The sequence below is a fragment of the Orbicella faveolata genome, unplaced genomic scaffold (assembly GCF_042242905.1).
Source record: "Orbicella faveolata isolate gen_17 unplaced genomic scaffold, um_ofav_v1 contig_12, whole genome shotgun sequence".
Taxonomy (NCBI): Eukaryota; Metazoa; Cnidaria; class Anthozoa; order Scleractinia; family Merulinidae; genus Orbicella; species Orbicella faveolata.
This window is the reverse complement of record NW_028301539.1, coordinates 28,750,462-28,769,933: the sequence shown is the minus strand read 5'-3', so window position 1 is coordinate 28,769,933 and position 19,472 is coordinate 28,750,462. Positions and strand designations below refer to the sequence as shown.

Genomic DNA, 19,472 nt, shown 5'->3' with positions numbered 1-19,472 from the left:
TGCATAAACCGTTGTCCCAGGGCGGCCTGGTCAGGCGCCATACGACGTTCACACTCCCCTCCCTCTCCCATGTGGGTTTTTTGACACGGCAAATCTTGTAGTTAACAGTACCCTCCCATAGCTCCCAATTCTTATCGTGGAGAAAAACTGCAAACTGCGTTCAAAATGCTTGCGCAGAATTGCCTCCCTTGTGAAAGACGTTAAATGGATCTTTTACTGATGTCACGCTTTCCGAATTGTTAAAAACAAAAAATGAGCATCACCGCTTGATTTATCATGCCAAATTTCTCGTTCGCTGATAATATTTGGCTCATTTTTATTATCAATAAGAGTACAGTAGGATAAAATTTTAATTTATGCCAGCTTTCAAGTTAAAATAATTTTCAGCTGTCAAATTGTCAACTTTTTAACCAATGAGATTTTATGGACTTTTTAAAGTAGCCAATCAAAAAGTGAGAAAAGCTATTGATAATGTTTGCGTCATTTTGAATAAAATTCACTTTATCTTTGTTTACGGCAAGTTTACGGCGTCTTGTCCCCTTATTTATTCCCAGCATTTGACCATTTATTTGGGTCTTGTTATCATGAAAAACAAATTGACATCAGTTTTTTATGCGTCTGTCTTATCATTGATGATAAATTTTGTCATAACATTGTCAAAGTTCACTGCAGAACCGCTTGTCTGCGGCTTGTGGTTCCACAGCCACTTTGACAATGTTATGATACAATTTATCATCAATAAGAGGACAGATGCATAAAAAACTGGCGTCAATTTGTTAATTCGAATCTGTTGCAAACTCATGTAAACTGATAGGACCCCAAACCAGAAGCCCAAACTTTCCACAAATTTTTAAGAAGTATATATATGCCAGGTGGCAATAAAAAGACAGGGACTCTTCCAGAAAATTTTTTCAACTTTAATAGAAGAACACGTTACTTTTTATGGGTTCATGTTTCAGTTCGGTTTATAGATGGGCTTGAGAGTGGCTTGGGGTGCGAAAATCTCATTTTCCTGCACCCAATAAACTAACTAATGCCAACATTAAAAAGCCAGTCAGATTGCATGATCGAGGGCAGGATATGCATATTTCATTAGATAGAAAAAAACAATCCCAAGTGTTGAGAAAAAAATTGCAACCCTAGAGATCTCCTGTCTATCAAGTTCACAACATACCGTCACACCTGCCAACCCCCAGAGTATAAAAACCTGGAAACGGCTAGAAATCTTTGCATTGTAAGAATATAATTTTCAACAATGTCTGAATACTCTCCAAAAATCACCCGAAGGCCTTCTGAATGTTCCGGACGTCTCTCGAAAATAACAAAATTAATGAAAAAATTTAAGAAGAGCCACAGTAGGAAATTCCCAGGAGATTTGATGCTCTAACCGGGAGACTGGGAGATTTGATGAAAAACTTGGAGACTCTGGGAAAACCAGGAGAGTTGGCAGGTCTGTACTGTTTACTTGATTTTGCTCATAGCAGGAGCATCCTGCTCATAGTTAGTCTTCTTTGGTGCCATTTTTGAGGGGTTTTTGTGTAAAAAAAAAAAATACCCCTTAGTCAGTGGGTCTGGGGTATGTTATCATCAGGTCAGTGGATCAATGGATGAGTGAGAGATGTGTGTATGTCACACCAATCAGACTGGAACTACTATAAACAACCAATCAAATTGCCACTTGTTAAGGTGAATCATGTGTGTGGAGATTTCATCCTGATTTTACAACGGCCATCTTTGTTTTTCTACAAACAGAAGCAAGTATTTTTCTGACATTTCTGATGCTTCATTTACTATGGTTGAGCCCAGGACTTTGTGGATGGGTTTCAAAAGAGTTGACAGAATTCGATAATCAGCCGAAGAATCATAGTCTTTGGAATACACTAACATGTCATCAAGGCTTTGACCCGGGAAATTTTGAATAAAGCAAGTCTTAGCCGCTCAGTAACTTCTCAATTCTAGGACAGGAATGATTGTTCTTAGTGCAAAATGTACATTGGGATTTCATCCATGATGGTATTCCCCAGGCTCCCATCAATATTATTTGCATGACCTGCAGTTCACGAAAAAAGAATTGAGTCCAAACCATTTATGTTTGCACAAAATTTTTCAGTTTGTGAATGCAAGTTTCAGTTAAGTAACGCTGTTCACAGAGTAACACTGTCTTCTCAATGAGACATTCCTTGGAATTGATACTGAGATATATCCTCATTTGAAGTGGTTTTCTCTGTCAAAACCAAAGAAATTACGGACAGCTAGTTATGAATTGGTTGCGATTAAAACTGACGAATCAGTGACTCTTGTTCACACGGTCAGAATAAACAAACAAGAAGCCAATCTAGCGGCAAGTCCAGACCAAATCTAAGGGCTTTTAAGGGCCTGTTTACAAGGAGGGAGGGTTTCCCTAGTAAGCAGGTTAACCCTAGCTGGAGGGCAAAAGATAGCCCGGGTTTACAAGCAAACTTTCACAGGTAGGGTAACCCTACAACCCAGGACAACTTGATGTGTGGTTACACTCAAAGCTTCTGGAAACATTATTAGAGAGTTAACACAGGTAGGCGGGTTAATCCTACCTGGAATGTTTACAGGGAGAAAGTTAACCCGCCTGCCAGGGTAACCCTAGCACGCAGATAGGGTAACCCGCCTACCTGGGTAACCCTAGCTGCCTTGTAAACCCGACGAAGAAAAAAATAGGAAATGTGTGAGTGCAAGGGTAACCCGCCTGCTAGGGTAACCCTCTCTCCTTGTAAACAGGCCCTAATTCACAAAAAAAAAAAAAAACTCTTGTATTGCCATGCTTGCACACTAACTCACTACATTAAAACCAAAATTGGAAATCTGCCATCCCTACATTAATTTCTCTCACACGTAAAAGTAACTCAAACTGATTATTCATGCAATTCGTACAATCACAAAATACCATGCAGATAACTGAGGCAGTACCACTTGTATTTATTTCCATTTTTATTTTTTATTGACCTTTCAGCTGCAACATTTTATGAGTTTTTGAACAAAGAATCTTAGGTATATTACTGGCCATGTAAAATTATGATTTGCAACTACCTGGATTAGGAAAGACCTCATTCAAATTGTTTCTCTGAATATAAATCATTTCTGCAACATCAGTCCATTTGTCAAAATTAAAGTACAATCATTTAACATCACCTTGATAGCGAAAAACTACATTCAAATCTTATTTCAACACACAGTTGCACTAACAATACAACTACAAAACTAGTTTCATTTATGACCTCTTAATTTAGTGCCCATAACAGATTCAAATCCAAGGTGACCTCATGTAACCATGCATGAAAAATAAAACTTGATACCACAAGTTAAACTATAAGTAATTTTCATTTTTTATTTTGGTCTATGTATTTATTTATTTACTGGTTTATTTCTGTCTTATTATTATTGTTTCTATCTGGTTATATTGTCAGTTGTTATTATTCAGCATCAAGTTTTATTTTTCATGCATGGTTACATGAAGTTATCCCAAATACAAATCTTTACTGGCAACCAACTGAAGAGGTCACAGATGAAACAAGTATTGAAGTTGTATACACTATGTAACTATGTATCGACGCAAAATTTGAACGAAGCTTTCCCCAAATCAAGATGCTGCTCAGTAATCATACTTTCTTGCTTTAACAAGTAGAACTTTGTAAAGGAGGCTGTTGTACATGGTTTACATGTATATGTTCCCACAACGTCCATAGAGGGGTGAAGCCACATTTTTCTATGTTTTCTTCCTTAAAGACTAGAGCAGGGCTTGATTGATGATTGCTGTAATTCTCATCACTGATTTGATTGATAAGAGACTGGCACTGTAAGGAGAAAACCAGTGGTTGATCACTTGGCCATCTCAGTCACATTTGTCCAACTGTATAAATGCCACATACTCAACAACCATTTTTTGAAAAAAAGTACTTGTTCCTTCAATCACTGATCTCCATTGCTTTCCATTTCTAACAGTTTGGAAGTGATTACGTTTATTGCATTTAGTGTAATGGTGAGTTGGGAAAGGCTTGACCGTCTTCTAAGGATTGTGTTAGACTGGGATCCAGTGGAATAGAACCTACAAAGAAGGAAAAAAATATTTTTTCAAGAGCTGAAAGCAAGATATAGCTAGACGACTCTCCTCTGTGAAAACTGACTGATTCCAATGTCAAATTGAACACGTCACATCAGTGGGAATTTTCTGCAATTTGCAATGACCCCTAGTCCTAGACTAGATCACAAACAGTTTGTTCTGTGCTTTGACTTTGATAAGCTTAACAAAACAAAGAATTTGATTGACATTCCTTAAGCTTCCAGCAAACAAGACCATTGCATTTCCAGAAATATACTTCACTGCTTCAATGATACTAAATTTAAATATGTAGACAAGTGCAATACATTGTGAAAAGACCATTTTCCATGAAACATGATCTAGATTGCCCCTCACCGGTCTATCCCCTTCCTGTGTATTCACCTATGATAGAAACTATTTTTACCTAAACATGGAACATCACAGCTCTTTGCCAAGGCTTCACCTCCTCCTTTTGAAACACTTTTGTGCATTCCTAAAAGAAAGAAATTGGAATATTATTTCACACTGACGATGAAGGTACACTATAACAGTCAAAAGTACAACAAGTTATACATGTAGTATAGTAAATATTCTTTTTAATATCATGTAAAGGAATAGTCCCCTGCACACATGCATTTTGCATGGACTTGTCAAGCAGTGGTTCCTTCCAGATACTGTAGGTGTGCACTGAAAGGTCTTAAAACCCTGACCGTATTTAAAGATGAAGCAAAAGATACTGATACTCCGTTTAAGGCCCAAACCAAGAAAAATGGTATCCAATTCAAGGAAAAAACAAAAACTATGAATGGCATGAATGGGTCAGCTGTATTTCACTTCTGTGACACTGGAAGTTTAAAAGCATCAAGTGTAGAACTTATTTTCTGTTTATCCGGGCATTTACACACTGCAGTGTTAGCAGTCACAATTTAGGTAGATACCCTGTCTAAAGATCACTGTGAATGCAATTAATGTCAACAGGGGCAAAAATGATACCCTATTTAAGGATTGAGAACCTCAAAAATTATACCCTATCCCATGACACAAATCTACATAGCCCATACATAGGAGTACCCCCCCCCCCCCACTTGGGTGTTTCCTCCAAAGAGCATCTGTATAGGAGGCTAACACTTACAATACAATGAGGACAGACAAATCCACTCATGTTCTCCACCACTCTAGGATTGGGATTTTAATTTTCTTGCAGAATGTTGGTTCTCTTCTGACATCAGACACTGCCACGCCCTGAGAAACAACAGAAATGTTATTCAAAAATCCATGAAAATGCCAAGTATTACATACTAGTTCATTCTGGTAAATGTCTTGCAAATCTTTATTAAGCAATTGAAGATGGAGAATTATCCCATGCCCAGGAACAACTCCTGATATTTTTCTTTGAGAACAAAGGGAAAAAAATGAGGGTTAAAATTTCAAAACTGAAGACTAATTTTGCCAATCAACTGATGCTAAACCAATCTTAGGTTTTGACCAAACAATGATTAGAGCCAATTCCACCTGAATTGATTGGCTATTAAAAGGCTAGTAAATGCCCAAGTGAAAGGCTGGCCTTTCTTCAATGCTCTCAGGGCTAAATCAACAATGTACTATGTAGTCAGAATACACAAATTTTAGCAAATGTAAACTTTCCGAAATCTGAATAAGGCTTACTAATAATTGACAACATTTATAAATAAGTACTTTAATATGCATACCTGAGGGGTAGTGACAAAAATTGCTCCATCTGGATTGTAATGTCACAGATTTTCTACTGACTGTAATCATTTATGTGCTCATCAGATGTTCCTGGATTGAACAAAACCAATCTTAGAACACAGCAATAATGATAGGACTACACTGCATACTACAAAATGACTGTTCACTATTGTACTATCAGCAAAGTTAACAATAAAAAGTATATCTACTTTGATCAGGGGAGGTCAACTCCAGTCTCCTAGTATGGAGTATTGTTACCTCTCCCTTAAATGTCCTTAATGGGGAGCTAGCCTACTGCTGGATGCCCCCTTGTATCCCTGTATTTTTGCAGGTCAGGTTGGCCAACAACTTGTTAGTACTCATTTCTCCTCCTATGTGATGAGAGACATTGCAAGTCAAGTCTCTAACCTAAGAATGCAGTACAAAGACCCATGAACAGGCCTTGACTCCAGACTTGTTGATCTACAGTGTATGACATTAACCACTGGGCCACTGTCCCTCACACATCAGTACATCACAAGCCTCTGAAAATACCATTTTATATACATGTAGTTGTCATACCTGAAGGTGTATCAGTAAGCTGGAAATCCAGGTCACCCCAACACATATCCGATAGAAACTACTTGATCATTGCTAAAAAAAAAAACATACCAGTAACTGTCACTTGAGAACTCAAAGTCTACAGAATCTGCTCCATTTTAAAATCATTAATAAAAGTACATTGCAGACAGTATGGTGCACTGCCCTGGAACAAAGTTGTTTTAAAATAATAGTAAAACATTTTGCTGATTTCAAACATCTTCCTTTCATTCAAAAGCTCAGAAAAGCCACAGTGTTTCCAGAAGTGGTTGCATAACTTTTGTACAAATAGTGTAGTGTCACGTAAAAAATTTTGTAATTTATATATCAACTAGACGTAATACTGCCCCTAAAAAAGAAAACTAAGTATTGTTTGCTCACTATCAATAAAGCCTAATTACGGCTACCTTTAGTTAGAAAACATATTTTTTTAGGTTTCCTACATTTTAAACTAAGGTAATTTTGTGCATTACAAAAAATGAGTCAACATGTGGTGGCACAGCTCCTTGAAGTGATTTCAGGAGAGTTTCACTGATGGTGAGACACTCAGATCTAGCTTTGATTAAAAAGCTTGAACAGGTAAATCAAAAAATATGTATTAAGTAAAGAGCATAAAGGAATAAATACCATTTTCCTTAGGTCCTCTCCACAAGACAGCATCACTTCTGTTATTTAACAAGAAACCAGTTGACATAACAGCCAGTCGTTGGTCCTTGTCTGTGTAAACTGGAACCCAACTAAAAAGAAAGGTTCACTCTCAGTGGTCTTTAGAAAATACTTGTAAACATCTTCGACAAGGAACATAGGCAAGCTTTGATGTCAATAACATAACAGCTGATCCTATAAAAAAATTTAGAAAGTGAAGTATATATATGAAAAGTGTAATAATTAAAACACTGGTCTAGAGCATTTATACTACAAATAATCTAAATTTTGTGAATTAAAAGACTTCCCAAGGCCAAGCAAGTCCACCCAAAAAAGTTACAAGGACGTGAGGTACATGTGGTGGCCCCTGACAAACCAGCATTCCATGTAGGAGAAGCTGCAATACTTCAAGTCAGTTTCTTGCTATCATACTGGAGATATGGAATTCTCCTGTATTGAGCCACCAAAGTTCAAAGACACTCTTTTACTGTTACACATTAAACACAAGTGTGAGTGTTGTTACACGATATAGATTAAAGTATATACATAATGTAGTGAATGGCTCCCACAGAAATTAAGGCTTCAGAAGATGATCCTTTATATTATCACTCACCCAGCAGAACGCTGGTGTATATCTTTTCCCTCTACAGTCATCATCCTTGGAATACTTGGTCCACACAAGTCAACATGCAGTAAGAGGTAACACAAAGATTAGCCATTTATCGTGATCAAAGCAGTACTGCTATAATAATACATTTTACAAGACACTTCTCTGTTACCAATGGCAGATCCACAGATTTTCACCGGGGTGACTCTGGGGTAAGGCAGGGAAAGACAGAAGGTGCTGGGAGGAAGGCAAAGTGAACATTTTGAATCCAAGACAGGATTTTTCCCTAAGAGCTGCCAGTTCACACATCATGTGGCCAATACCATAAATATTCTGATAACAAATCTCTCTCCCAAACATAAAACAAGACCAATCCAAAACATAGAAAATTTTCTGATAAAGCTTCTCCACCCCCCCCCCCCCCAGCCCCTCCCACTGCATATGAATCAATGCCTTAATGCAGGTAAAGGTAAGTCAACAGAATGCAAAGATTTCCGCTTACCTTCTTTCCTTTGCTGTAAAGAGTCCATGCTATCTGTGTCGTAAACAGTACTTTTACCAACTCCTCCTTTATCAACTAGAATCACATGCTCACGTGCTCCGACTGACCTGAAATTTACAAACAAAAACCACATTACTCAGTGAGAATTACAGTCAGCGCTTTCGCTGTACTTGCCTACTTGGACTCTAGAGAGAGAGGACAATTCCAACAATGTCGCTAAGCATGCGTCTTTAGCGGTGATGGACAAAACACTGACCCCCAATCCATGGACCACCCTCAATGGACTTATACCAAAAGGGACCAGCTTAAAATGGACTACCCAAAAGGACTACCCTAAGATGGGCTACCTCTAAAAATAATATAATAACGCCAGCATAATATAACAATAATAAAGCCAGCAACCAGTGCTTTTCTCAAATGCATTGTAAACATTCAGATTCAGGCTGTTTGCTTACAAATTATTTTGGACACATTTTCCAGCGCTTTTCCGTGGAGGAAGCTTGAATTGTATTCGAAAAATACCATAAAAGGACTTATACTTCGGCCTAGTTTTACCTCAAAGAAAAAGAATAAATACACCCTTTGTGCAAACAGCAATTTTTAACACATTCGTTGCACGACAATACTCACCGTCCGCCATCTTGAATTTGAGAAGGAAACTGCTGATCATCCCTTGGTACAGTCGGCTCAAGAAGCTTTCCTGCTAGCTGAAAGGTCATCCTCGGAGACCCAGGAGCAGTTAGTCGGGACGACGCGATATTTTCGGGCGACGCGATATTTTCAGGCGAAAGTTTACATCAAGAAGTAAACTTTCGCCCGAAAATATTGCGTCGGCCGAAAATATCGCGTCGTCCCGATTAACTGCCCCTGGGTCTCCGAGGATGCTGAAAGGTTGGCGTCAAATGTCAGTCATCTTCCGCCTTCAGCCTAATCGCCCGGGGATTAAGCTGAGGGTGGGAGATGACTGGCATTCCAGGCTACTGAAATATGTGCAAAACCACAAATGGGGTCAGGGACCGCGGAGGGGGAGGAAGGGCTATAGCCCTGCCACTTACTTGATTGGGTTGAGTTGTTTAGGGCTCCAGTCCAGATGACATGAATTTTGCTACTAGAAAGTAACAAAACGGCGGAACAGTGATCCCTTATGGGGTAATTATATCCCACGAGTCATCTGAATTTTTCGGTATAAAAACAAGCCTTCAGGTGAGTGTGTATACTAAGAAAATACAAGTGTCTTGTGAGATATTCCTCGGTATACCACTCGAAAGGGACAGACAGTGCTCGACTTCCCGAAATAGTCGGATTACCGAAGATGTTCGAAAACGTACGATTTCCCTAGCGGTTACCGAAGATGTTCTATTTGCCGAATTAGTCGGATTTCTGAAGATGGTCTGCTTTGGCTCTAAATTGATTTTCCTAACTAGTCAGATTTCCGAAGATATTCTGCACATGCTTCGACAGAGCTCGTCTTGCCGAAATAGTAGATTTCCGAAGATGTTCGACACTCTTCGATTTTCCCAGAGATTACCAAAGATGTTTCATTTTCCGAATTAGCCGAATTTCCGAAGGTTATCTTCTTTGGAAGTGTTACTCGATTTTTCCCAATCACTCGGATTTTCGTGGAGGTTACCGAAGGTTACCGAAGATGTTCTCTTTGTCGAATTAGTCGGATTTCCAAATATTGACTTCTTCGACAATGTTCGATTTGCCATATAAGTCGTATTTCCGAAGGTATTTTGCGCATGATTTGACAGTGCTCGATTTGCCAAATTAGTCGGATTTCCGAAGATGTTCAACAAAGATTACCGAAGATGCTCTTTTCGCCGAACTAGGCGGACTTCTCCGACAGTGCTCGATTTTCCGAATTAGTCGGATGACCGAAAGTACCGAAGATGTTCGACAACGTTCCATTTTTCTAGGAAGTCCGAAGTTTACCGACGGTCACAAAAGATCGGATGAGTAAATAATGAATGATACCGTGAGTGAGTTCCTGTCTTCATTTCCAGTTCTAGCTACAATGCGTTTAGGCACAGTTCGGAGGATTCAAACACACATAACGAGGCTTCGATTGACTCCGGAATAAACGTGGTATCGAGTCCAATCAAAAGTTAGAAATAGTCATAGAGAGCTATTTTTCACGCATTCCAAGACTCTACAGCCCTATATTGCTTGACATAGCCACAGATAGGCCTATATAGCTCTACACAACTATATACTTTCATACAACTGAGCTGATATGGCCCTACCGAGAGCCGTACATCTTCCTGATAGTGACACAAAGTCCTTAGTAAACTCATAAAACCATATACCACCAAACTTTAAGCTTGGTTACATTCCAGAAAATAACTTTAAAGTACAATTGCATTCAAAACCTTGCAGTCCTACAGAACTATACATAAATAGATATTACCCATTGTTTTACATAGTCCAGCATAGCATTACATATAGGTTATTGACTAAGCGTAAGGTCAAGAGGACTGCTGGATATTAGCCAAGTTCTTTGTTCGTTGAGGCCAGGAAATCGCACAGACTTCGCCGTAGAGAACACCACAAGGACGCAGACAGCAACTTTTTTCTGTCTTATGTAATTTATAACAAGTCAATAAACTGTTTAGAAACAACAAAAGAAAATAATCAGTAACTTAACTACAACCCCACAAATTTTAGCGTAACTTCATCACTATTCATAAATTTTCTTTTCATGACGAAGTTCTTCTCATTCTCGATTAACCCAATAACTAAATTTCTTCTTCATGCAGAAAAGAGAAAGACAACAAGCAAACGCTGCTTAAGCACACTTGTCCACTTTGATGTAAGAACTACTCCTGACCTTGTCAGTGCTTCTGGAGGTAAAAAAGTGTAATATCAATTCAATAGCCAATGGCATTATTGCTGTATAGGAACATGAATTGCTTAAAGCTGAATACTAAACAGGAAATAGAGGCTCATCTGCTCCAATTCGTGGTTGATCATACAATCGGATATTGTGTCCACATTTCTTCCTTCCTCTAAGTTATTGAGAAGTACAACTAGCTCTCGAAAAACCCAGATCAAGTGTTTATTCATTCTTTTAGAATTTTGACTGCAGAAAAAAAAAACAACAACAGAAACGACAACCTGCAGCCCCAGCTTGAATACAGACACAGTCCTCGGGGGGTCCATATGAGCCAGAAGCGCTGAGGCAGTACAGGAACGGTCAGAAATCAACCACCCGATTCCGACACTCCATCCAGACTCATGTTTCCAGTGGATTGTCGCATGGTACTCATGATACCTGCGTGCTGTGTCCAACAGGATAGGTTTCCAACTTGCGAGCACGGAATGACTAGTCGACCTCTCGACTGCAACCACACCTCTGGACGTGAAAGTAAAACAAGCACTAAGAGGAGCGCACGAAACTCTCCACCCAGCTTAGGAATGCGTATTGCCGTCTGCGATCATTCCGCTTTTAAAATGGACATTTTATTAGCTCGTTTTAGCACTGATCTCGGATTTTTCTAAGAAACAAGTCGATACCTGTGTCCTTATTTACTTATCCTATCGTTACCAGAATTGTCCTCAGCCGGGTTGCTCTCAGGAAAGACTTTTCCGCTTTCCATCTCACTGGAAGGTCTTCTCAAATTTCCTGTTTCCTTGAATTCATCTGTTCGAGACATTCCGCCTAGGAATCACTCCAGTTTTTCCACAGTATGGATCCTTATAAGCCACCACTGAACCAGGCTGATGATCAGTAGACTGATATGCATGCAATGTACGTACTGCACAGTAATCAGCGCTTCAAGGACTAATCTAGAGAAAAATAGGTGTTTAGATTAATAATTTACAAAGGAAAACTAAGTTTAAACGTTTTATAATTACATGTTGTCTTCGGTCTCTTCGTATCCTGTCACAAAGAGTTTTTATGAAAAATGAAACTTATTTACGAAGAGTGGTAAGGGTAAATGTGCGAGAGTCATCTCCTCGGATAAAGTAACTGCTTTCCATACACTCGATTTCTAACTCAAGCATTTTAATATAATTTTCAGATCATTGTTCCACGGTTCTGATGTTGAAGCTTTCCTAGGAAAATTAAACATTGAGTTTTTGCTGGCACTGTGAATTGTTGTTGAGCCCGAAAGTCACTGAGAGTAACTTTCTTAAGAGATTGTTTAGTCTTTTAAAATATCATATGACCAGTAAAATGGCCAGAAATGGTTCTAGAATAAAGTTTAATCCATTTGCTGATTATAGAGAACGAGAAACTCGTCCTTACCTCTAAGAACGCTTTTTCCATTGCACCTGCCTCTCTTATCTGTCTTCGCATACTTCAACATGGTGACTGCATCTAAATGTCTCACCGGTGAAGAAGAAATTAAGGCGGATTGCATCGTTCAGCATCGGTCATCCGGCCTGTTTGTCGGTTGCCACTAAAGATTAGTACAGTGCAGTTCTGAAATGTCCTAACTGGTGAAAACCGCAGAGCCCAGCAATGCTTGAATCAAACCGTTTGAAGGATCGTTGCCATCTTGCCAAGCGAGCTTTCAGTCTCATGGCTTCAAGAAACTTGTTCACATGAAATGAAATGCTCAATGTTTAAACCAAACTCGATGTAACCTTTAAAAGCTTCGCTCGCATAGCTAAAAGTCAATAAACCTGACGCGAAGTGGATACAGCTCAAAGTGAACTAAACGTCGGTTGAGAAATTTGAAAATGAAATTTGGCTTAGGTGCGCATGGACCAAAGGAAACTGCGTCGTTAAGTTTGAATTTCATTATCAAATGTGTGAATTTCTCGCGCATAGCAAGGAATTGATAATACGTTTTGTAAAGTATCAAATCAGTGCATTTAAGTTTTCATTGCATCATTTGCATAACAGGCAAAGTATTACTTCAGAGACCACTGATTGCCTTTTAATTCCCTTGGCGTTAGTTTCTAAATGTACTGGTGCATTTTTCATCTCGCTTTTGGCTGCATCACATTACGTTGATTTTAAAAGCGAAGAAGACCGAAAATCTCTCAACGTATAATTATCAAATTCACAAAAACTCAGGTTCTTTACTTAAATACGATACTCTATAATATTTATGAAATATTATAATATTTATGAAATATCAAACTGTATGAATACACGAATTGCGTTCAGAGGGCGCTCACGCTTGCATGATTATTTTACTCTAAATTTATTTATTGTTCAAGATAATTTGCCCATGCGGGACAAACTTGTCTCAGTCACAAAGCTAGTACCTGAGCCTTCGCTCTCTAAACCAGCGGTCGAGAAACAAGAACCAATCCATGTCATAGTACTGCAAGGTCACAAAGCCGATGTGAACTCATATTAAAGTTAAAATTAACTTGGTAGAATATCCTTCTTAGATTGACTGACTGGAGATAATATAATATCTAGGCTAGACTGCTTTTAGTTATTTTTTCCTACACCTTTACTGAACCCCGAAAAACAAAACAGCGTGAAATGCCCTAAATTCGCTATCAGGCGGAATGGAGTCGGCACATCCGTGTTGCGCTGTTAACTTTTTTCCTCGCAATATAGCCACTACAATTAAGCTTGACAATTCTACAGTTCGACTCTGCTCCAGGCAGAAAGTGACACTTCCGAAGCTACTTGAAACATGGGTCGCCTTCTGCCATTAATTAAGGGCCTGTTTATAATGAGGGAGGGTTACTCTAGCGAGCGGGTTAACCCTAGCTGGAGGGCAAAAGATAAGCCGGGTTTACAAGTAAAATTTCACAAGTATGGTTACCCTACAACCCGGGACAACCTTAACGCGCGGTTACACTCAAAGGGTATGGAAACAATTAGAAAGTTAACCCGGGTAGGCGGGTTAAGGGCCTGTTTACAAGGAGGGAGGGTTACCCAAGCAAGCGGGTTAACCCTAGTTGGAGGGCAAAAGATAGCCCGGGTTTACAAGCAAAATTTCACAGGAAGGGTAACCCTACAACCCGGGACAACTTAAACTCAAAGGATCTGGAAGCAATAGAAAGTTAACCCGGGTAGGCGGGTTAACTCTACCTGGAGTGTTTACAAGGGAAAACGTTAACCCGCCTGCCAGGGTAACCCTAGCATGCAGATAGGGTAACCCGCCTACCCGGGTAACCCTAGCAGCCTTGTAAACACGATGAAGAAAAAAAGAGGAAATGTTTCAGTGCTAGGGTAACCCGCGTGCTAGGGTAACTCTCTCTCCGTGTAAACAGGCCCTGACTCCCGACCAAAGGACGCCAGAGGGTGGGACATGAATGATATTTGAGGATACTACGCAATCGACGATCTTTTATTAGTCAGCACTGGTTGGTTCATCAGTTGAAATCCAATACATTCCTATTGTTGGCTTTAAGTTATTAACACTCCGTCAGTTTACAAGTGAACTGCGGAGAAAGATATGAAGACGTGATTGATCATTGTAGTTATATGTATAACTTGCAGTGGTGAAAAAACAAATCAGGCTTGGACGGGATTCGAACCCATGACCTCTATGATACCGGTGCAGTGCTCTACCAACTGGCTCCTCGCTCCTAGTTTATGGTATGGAAACTCTTCAAATATTCCTGAAGACTGCATGGCGGCAAGTTAAACCGCAAATTAATTGGATTTTGAGGCGAAACAATGGTTCTTTCGTTTTGAAACAGATTCCTTCCGCGGCTCAACGAGGTAAATTTACGTCTCTCATAAAGTGACAAAACCTTTTCTGTAACTGACTTTTTGTCACCAAAAAGGCTCTCAGGTGTTGAGAAGGGTAATGTGACAAGGAAACTTCCCAAACTCTAAAGGTTTCATGGCGTGTTATAGAATTTATACAGGTTTTCGTGTGTCTGGTTGTTTCAAGTCTCACGTTAGGTAACGCTCTTTACCTTCAATGGCGTCTTCTCGTTTAAACGAGTTTTGAAATCGATATCAATTTGAAGTGGTTTTGCAGGAATATGAAACCAAAATAATCTGTGATCGTTGTGGCAACTCTAAGAATAAGACCATCCTATTCTCGGTTTTCACCAGTCATGTGATCAAAACTAAAAATCGTAACCATTCAATAAATAAATTCAAGAATCTGGAATATGATAGATGATTGCTATATAAACAACCTCGCCAAGAATCAGGTTTCTGCTGTTTTTCATTCGCCCGTTATTCGCAGAAGCGTGTCATCCAAATTTATAGAGCTTTGTATGGAGACGTCATGTTTGTGCCCTTCGGAGGGGCACAAACATGGCGACCGTAAAATAACAAAAACATCCGTCATTGAGTTTTGCTATTGAAACGAAAATTTTTACTCTAGTTCTCCGACACATTGAAATAAATGCTTCTTCTAGTGCAAGCACCGTTTATTTAACAAAAGCTAAAGCGATAACTCGTCTTTTGACCTACGCGACAGTCTTTTCTGGCCGCCATTTTCATGTCACGCAACGCAAAAGCTTGGAGTGCTCTGTTACAAAAAGAAGAACTCTGTCGAGCTAAAACATTGTCAAACGTCACGTTCCTACAGGGTCTTTTATCTGATGAAACTAAAACCTCAGAAGGAAGGATAATTTCTAATTTTGGAATATGACTACGTCACATGAAAACCAAGAATAGATCGTTTTCACTGTCACGCAATAAAAAAATAAATCGAAAACCATCCGCTGGAAAAAGCTATGAAATCATGATGTTATAGAAGATAACTAAATAAGCCACTTCTCTACGTTTTAAGCCTGTTCGTTTCCCCAAACTTCAGATATTCGTCGAAATGTTTCGCCGATATTTACAGAGCCCTGGTACACCAATATGGTGGCCGGAAAATAGTGTAAACATCTAGAACTTACTTTGGCTATCTAGGCGACTGATTATCAGTACTGATCAAACAAGCATTTACATAAGCACTTTTCCTAATGCTTTAACTTCTAAAAAGGCTCAAAATCATGGGATAAGTATATATTTTTCGACAAACTCGATCATAGCCTTGTGTCACGCACCTCCATAACCCTGAAATTCAAAATGCTCTGGATTCCAAACGAAGCCCGCTTGTGAGCTGTAAAATTGTAAACAGATATAAATATACCGCCTCTTGTGCCTGATGAGGTAAAAACTTTGGTGGCTCTTTCGTTTTGGATTTTAGAAAGTGATGACGTGAAAACGATCTATTGCGTGACGATGTTATAATTAAGAAAGAATCCACCACAAAAAGGTGGACAAAACCAACACCAACTGTCAAAAACAAATATTGAAGTTCATATGAAGCACTTGAAAATATTGACGAAATTCAACTGATGATGAAATGTTACCCGTGTTTGAACAATTTCTCTGAAATTTGAAATTTATTTTCTCGAGTTCACATGGACTTGTTTTTGGTGTTATCTCAGGCAACTGTTTGTATCGTTAGCTTTTAGAAAACGCGATGAGAACTGTATATGTGATATTCTTAAAATCATTCTGGTACAAGGTTTTCGCCTGTTAAAAACTGAAATTGCTCTATTTCCTATCGGATTTCGTCTTAAATTGGTTCTTGGTATAAAACAAGTGGAGTCAGAAACATTATCCAAAATCAACACCAATCTGCCGTTTACTGTTACAGACTGCATGATGTTTAGCTGTCTCCATATAGTTCTAATTCTAATAAACAAAGTCACTGATCGATTGTTAAAATCAAACCTCGATAAAAGGAGGCTTTACATCACATTTCCTTGAGTGAAAATTTTTTTTCGCTCTGCATCGTAACCAAATAAACTTGTTGGATTTACCTTATCATACCACTGAGTGTAGCTACCTCCAAGAACTTTTAATTCCCAAAAAATAACTCTTGCACGCCTTGCGTGCTTATGTTTTTTTGTTTCTCTGCCTATGTGTTCGTTTGTTTATTTCTTTATTGTCTACGGGACGTCAATTTTTATGGTATTCTGGTGTTACCAGACTCAGTTATGACCTGCGACAGACTATGCTACTCTAAATCATATTAAAGCAATGCGAAAGAAACCGGGAAAAACCTCATGGAAACGTATACATTACGAGACTGATCTCAAAACAGGAAAATCACAGAAACCTCCACACTTTATTGAGAGGTTTTTCTCCCAACCGCCTTGAATATTATTGCATATTAGATGCAGCCTAGTTCACAACTTGTTTTTCTTTCCTTTCTGTGCATAAGTAGGTGTGGTTTTTAACCACACAAAGTGCCTTCTCGTTGTCGGCTCCTCTCTGAACCGTTCAATAATTCAGTACACCACATCTCTTGCAGATTTGCCGCCGGAAAACCCTCTAGTAGCTTTAAGTAGTTTGATAATTTCTACTGATGTCCTCCGATGTTCGAAATAACGAAGACGTTTCATTCATTTCAGAATACTCCCCACTGACAGAGCTGTCCTCTGAATGATAGGATTGTTTGCCGGGATTGTAGGTCCAGAAATTCGCAAAACACTGGTAACGACTGTGCATCACTCTACGGACGTTCTCTTGAAATTTCTCGGTAAACAAGCAGAACAAAAGAAACTTGGCAAATTCTTGAGCACATTCAAACACTCCCTGAAAAAGAAAACTGAATGCAAATTACTTCCATTATCATCTGGCCCAACAAATGAGAAAACAGACATGGTAGACTCTCATATGAGAAAGACCTAACGCTCAGGACTTCAGCTTCACAAACTGGCTAAGGCGGTTAACGTCTATTAAATTGATAACTAATTGTTAAAGTGTAGTTGAAGTGCTGATGTTCTTCAGCTTTTACGCTGGCGGTGAAAACTCATGTTTGAGTTTACGGCGTCGTACCGAGAAAAGAACAGCTCTCCCGCCTGCTAGAAGAGTCTGTAAAAGGAACTTCTTCCAAAGCTACAATCTTATTTTCTACCCAGTGCAATCAGTGTTTCCTGAATACCTAGACATTTACATTAAATTTAGCAGGCTGGTTCATAACGTAAAGAGTTGAACACGGAGACTATAAAACGAAACTGTTCTATAGACTGTCTTTCACGCTATGCGCAGCCATTATGATCAGCAGGATAAGAATGCTTAAGATTTGTCAAGAGAAGTGCGAGCACATGAAAAACGTGGAACGTACAGGTTTGTTAGTTGAAATTGCCGAGCGATGATTAGCCTGAGTGACACAGTTATGCGATTCAAAGTGACGACTGAAACTTGGATTATACGTTGATGACTGTCAAAGGCATTTGAACTCTCTCTTCCTTCACTACTTTCTAGTCGCATCTCTTTTCTGTACTTCACACGCAAGCAGCGTTCAAAAAAAATATATTTTTTTTTGACACTTACCTGAAAATAAAGCAAAATGTGTTGAGCTTTTCTTATCGACTCTGATTTATTTACCGATGAAGTCAAGTAAATACAAAAGCGAAGCATTCCTCAGGATCGAAGAAAGAGCAAAACAAGGGGAACTAGGGTCAGCTTTTTACCTGCTTTCTTCGCCGCCTCCAGCGAGGGACTTGTGATCATCTGTCTTTCGTTACGATATACCTGAGAAAGAAATAAAATGATTAAGTAAAAATCTGGCAAGCTCTCTTGGTCCTGTTACGATATGATAAAATTTAGTTGTCAGGACAGGCTATACACAGAGGTAAACGCGGGCCCCTCGCAATTTTAGACAGGCCCCCCTCCCCCCCCCCCCCCTGACTCACATAACAAGAAAAACTTATCACTTTACCTTGGTACTATCAATAAACTTTTTCTCTACCTCTTGGCGAATATGGCACTTCAGCAGTCCGTAGAATAACAAAACAGTTACAAAAACCAACACTTCCCAAACCTCGCCTGTGATTAGCATCCACATGATGCTTTTGTGAGCGCTTTTGCCGCCATCTTGCACCCTAATCCAACACCAGCCTGAACTATATGTATCACGGTCATTTCGATCCCATGCAAGAACATCATCTTCCAGTGCTCTTTCAACGATGAGAACAGGAACTCCCCAACCGATGATGTGCCAAGCCCAGAACAATTTCTCGACCGTGCGGGGTTTCTGTCTCGCTATCGTAATGTACAAAAATATAACCATGAACGTGGTCCAGAAAAACGACCAAAGGTTAGCGGTAGTTGAGAGAAAACTCTGCGTGACGCAAGCGTCGGAATTTGTTTGGTGGCAGGAATGCACCAAACCGGTAACTTGCAACTACAACACAATCAGCGATGGAGATATAGGCCAGGATTTTTCTGGAGGTGGTTCTGATATCCTTCCAAGTGATGTAAGTGACCATGCATGATCACCAAGGCTCCAAAAAGGGAAAACACTGAAGTAATGGCCATCAAAGTGCGATTTAAAGTTGTATTTCCAACGGGCCCAAAACCCAATGTGGTTGGAGCCGGTCTGTGCCGCATGGGTGTCGAGGTGGTTTCCATTTGTGCTGCCTGAACTCGACTATTGTCCTCAGCTGGCTGTGCAGACTGTCTTCTTCTAGCA

The 19,472-nt window shown here is 39.5% G+C and overlaps 1 long non-coding RNA gene and 2 pseudogenes across 2 annotated transcripts; all 3 read right to left on the bottom strand.

Moving 5' to 3' along the window:
- Positions 1 to 2,943: 2,943 nt before the first annotated feature.
- LOC110049357 (cytosolic Fe-S cluster assembly factor NUBP2 homolog) lies at positions 2,944 to 7,699 on the bottom strand (annotated as a pseudogene). Its single transcript, XR_016204660.1, has 7 exons — positions 7,617 to 7,699; positions 6,986 to 7,095; positions 6,341 to 6,412; positions 5,779 to 5,869; positions 5,202 to 5,311; positions 4,494 to 4,562; positions 2,944 to 4,075 (listed from the first exon to the last, which is right to left on the bottom strand). The product of XR_016204660.1 is annotated as a cytosolic Fe-S cluster assembly factor NUBP2 homolog (transcript).
- A 332-nt stretch (positions 7,700 to 8,031) lies between these two features.
- On the bottom strand, positions 8,032 to 9,246 carry LOC149117444 (uncharacterized). The gene is made up of 2 exons (XR_016205664.1): positions 8,743 to 9,246; positions 8,032 to 8,219 (listed from the first exon to the last, which is right to left on the bottom strand). It is a non-coding gene; the product is annotated as an uncharacterized LOC149117444 (long non-coding RNA).
- A 7,855-nt stretch (positions 9,247 to 17,101) lies between these two features.
- Positions 17,102 to 19,472, bottom strand: LOC110049413 (G protein-coupled receptor 157-like; annotated as a pseudogene).